Genomic DNA, 3734 nt, shown 5'->3' on the forward strand with positions numbered 1-3734 from the left:
TCCTTTATACAGATAACAAGCTGAGATTAGGAGCACTCCCTTTAAGAGTGTGCTCCTAATCTCAGCTCGTTACCTGTATAAAAGACACCTGGGAGCCAGAAATCTTTCTGATTGAGAGGGGGTCAAATACTTTACATGCGTTTTTCTGGATTTTTTTGTTGTTATTCTGTCTCTCACTGTTCAAATAAACCTACCATTAAAATTATAGACTGATCATGTCTTTGTCAGTGGGCAAACGTACAAAATCAGCAGGGGATCAAATACTTTTTTCCCTCACTGTAAATCCATAAAACAATGGCAAATAGACAGAAATACTGGAAATAGACCACAAAAAACACTAATGTTACAACACTTGTGGACCAATTTACCTGGATGAGATTAAATACATGCATCAGTGAGTGAATGCAAAGAGTAATGACATGATATGGCGAGCGCCTGCGAGAGGTAAGCTACAGACACAGACAACCTGTAATAGCTAGCTAGCTAAATAGCCAACATTGAATCAGATTATGTAAAACTATTTTTACACAACGCTACCTCATCACCAAGAGTTCGCTAGTATCACAACAACATTAGGAAACATTTTATGAACGGTACATTAACTTTAACTTTTTAAACATGAATACACTGGAGCACTATTTACATAAGCATCAAAGCAGAGCAGGAGAGAGAGCACATGCTGGTCTGACGTTACTTCCAGTGGAAGCTGGTGACATGAACAATTAAGGAGGATGGGAGCTCCACTGTATACTGTAGGCGCGGACGCACGGAGACGATAAAGTGTGTTTAAAAAATCGTCAAATTTAAACTAAAGCATTTAATAAAGACATTTATAGTACAATATTATGGGGAATGGGAATGAGAGGGTTACTTACACAGTGTTGGGAAGGGATCACAGCAGTGATTGAATGAGGGCATGAGGCATGAGTTGAGGTGTTCAGAGGCTTGACTTCAGTGCAGGACAGGGATTGAGGTGTTCTGAGGCTTCAGTGTAGGACAGGCTCATCATGGATGGATGATGTTGGTGAAGAGCTCAACTCTTCCACTGAGGGCAGGACAGGATTTGACTGGGAGGCCAAAAAAACATAACACAAGCCATTTAGACAAAATAACTAAGAATGAGTTAGTCCAAGCAAGGATTAAACTCACATTGATGTGTAATAATGTGTTTGTATGTGATTGACTCTACATACAGTAATGAGAGAAAATTGAGGAGTCTACTCACAGTGTTGGAAAGGATACATTCCATGTGCCAGTGGATGAGAGGGCACATGAGACGTGGCTTCAGATCATGTCAGGAGAGAGTTGACAATGGTAGTGGAGTAGAGTGGTCATCACCTTTTAATCAGGGAAGAGTAGGGGACTTCGCTGTAAATACAAAAAGCTGATACATTCCATTACAGCAGCGCCATCATAGGTTTGGGCAACACGTTTCTCCATGAAGATAAACTCAGACATCTCAGAATTCACAAAGTCAAACACAGACTGCACATCTCGCCCACTTGACACATCAAAGTAGCCCAAGAAACATTCCTGAATAAAGCCCTGATCATCCACATCCCTGACAATAACTATCAACTGCGAGCAGACTGGTGGCACCATAGGTCCCAGAGTGGTCGGGCAATTTTTTCCCCCTGGGGCCTGGAGTTTTTCCTTATCTGGTAACCTAAACAGGAAAACTATGGACCCTATAGGGTATGACAGTGATTAATCAGTTGTAAAAATGTTTTATATGGGCTATTATGGGGCCAGTTTCTCCTAATCAGGTCACATATTTTTTTTTAAACTCCTGGAAAAAACTCCTGGCCTTGGGGAGGATGAAAACCCTGTCAAACTGCAGCAACCTTATACTTGTTCATATGAATTATATTTAGACTAGACTAACAGGGGGGTTTCCTCTACCCAGACAAGGCGACAACAACTGATAGACAATAGAACTCACAGGGCTGAGCTTGCTTTATGCATGTTTCCATAGTGCAGGCCTATGCAACTGTAGTCCTAATTAAACATTTACTCACAGTCTATGTCATCACTATTATGTTGATTGATTAATTCCAGTTAATCATTTTGGATTGAAAAGGTATAGGCAGCCAAGCCAGCCCAATTTTTTATATAAACCTAATTTGATCATATTCACATTTTCTCCTGACAAACAAATGGACTATAAATACATAACGTTACCAATTGGTTTACCCTGACCAGATTAATAGGGCTCATAGGCTGTATATAGCTGCTATTATTAGTAGCCTACAGTTGATCAGACTGAAAAATCGTCTCGTTTTCATCCCATACAGCATGTCAGATCTCTAATGTTTAGGTGTAGCCTAGGGTGCTGCAACATTTATCTAATGATGTTTTTGCTTATGTCTGTCTGGAGTGATTATTTGTTATCACATTTGCTAAATAAATGCCGGAGGAAAGTGGAAAGCCTACTTGAGCGAACGGTAAAAATGCGCTGCGTCAACCTCTCTTTTAAATCTCACTTTTAATGGATGATGAGATGGAAGCGATCAAATCATTCTGAATTGATTTTGACATCCCAGAGCAGGCAGTAGAAACGTCCAAATGCTCAGCAAGTAAAGCATCATAACGTGCAATTACCCCTGAAAGCTCCTTGTAGTTGCCCTTGTTAGCTGAACTCTCCCTCTCTTCCGGCCCCTAAGTAAAAGCCAACTCTTTCCGATAAACTGCTTGTGACCCTGTTTCTTCTTGCCTTCTCCTTATGTTGCGCAGTTTGAATACGCTGCCATTCGTCCATTACATGATCGATGCGGCTTTTTCGAAGAAGCTTGAAACTGATGTGGGCAATGAAAGTGGTTCTTTAACAAAAAATCCACTGCATTGTTGTTAGCATTAGCTAGCCATTCTGGCGGAGAAAACTGCACTCTGGTAGCTAGCTAACGTTAGCACTTGCTACTAAAGTTAGCAAGGCAAATTGAAATAAATTGCACTAACTCCACACAAAAATAAAGTTATAAAACCAAGAAAACAATATATAATCTACCTCTTCCGTCTCCTGTAGTTTGAAGAAACTAATTTGAATTGAATAATATCCTAAAAATGCTCAACCTTCACTCTTTACTCTCAGTCTATATCCAATATGTCACCAACTCAGCATCACAACACATATAACCCCCATAATGCTCTGTGGCACATCCCCAATACACCACACTAGGTTAATTATGATTGGATGGACAACATGACAGTTCATATTGCAAAAGCTTTTGATTGGTTGGAGGACATCCTCCGGAAGTGCTCATGATTACCTTGTAGATCTATGGAAGGGGGTAAGGCCTACGAGCCTCCTAGGTTTTGGATTGAAGTCACTGTAGCCAGAGGAGGATGGGAAATAGCTGTCCTCCGGCTACACCATGGTACTAGCCTAGAGTGTGTTGTTGAAAATACTGTAGACCTTCATTGCAAAAGACTGTGTTTTAATCAGGTATTTGGTGACGTGAATATATTTAGTATAGTTTTACCTAATAAGAATAACTTTTTTAATGTTTCATTATTTTAAAATTTTCTGAAATTCACTGGGTAGGATGGTCCTCCCCTTCCTCCTCTGAGGAGCCTCCACTGGTTACTCAGACCAAAGCTGTTCTGCCCTCATAATGTGAGTAGGGAACTAAATTTGGCAGACAGCTTACAACTTGATGCACTACGTTTTGTATGGCAAGTATTAATTTGTGGATGTCCATTAACCATTTCGTATATGATATGTTCCGAATTACAAT

The 3734-nt window shown here is 40.2% G+C and overlaps 1 long non-coding RNA gene across 1 annotated transcript; it reads right to left on the bottom strand.

The window, feature by feature from the left end:
- Positions 1 to 890: 890 nt before the first annotated feature.
- Positions 891 to 3113, bottom strand: LOC121555990. The gene is made up of 3 exons (XR_005998047.1): positions 3005 to 3113; positions 1226 to 1384; positions 891 to 1067 (listed from the first exon to the last, which is right to left on the bottom strand). It is a non-coding gene; the product is annotated as an uncharacterized LOC121555990 (long non-coding RNA).
- Between the last annotated feature and the right edge of the window lie 621 nt (positions 3114 to 3734).

Source organism: Coregonus clupeaformis, chromosome 4 (genome assembly GCF_020615455.1).
Source record: "Coregonus clupeaformis isolate EN_2021a chromosome 4, ASM2061545v1, whole genome shotgun sequence".
In the NCBI taxonomy this organism is placed as follows: domain Eukaryota; kingdom Metazoa; phylum Chordata; class Actinopteri; order Salmoniformes; family Salmonidae; genus Coregonus; species Coregonus clupeaformis.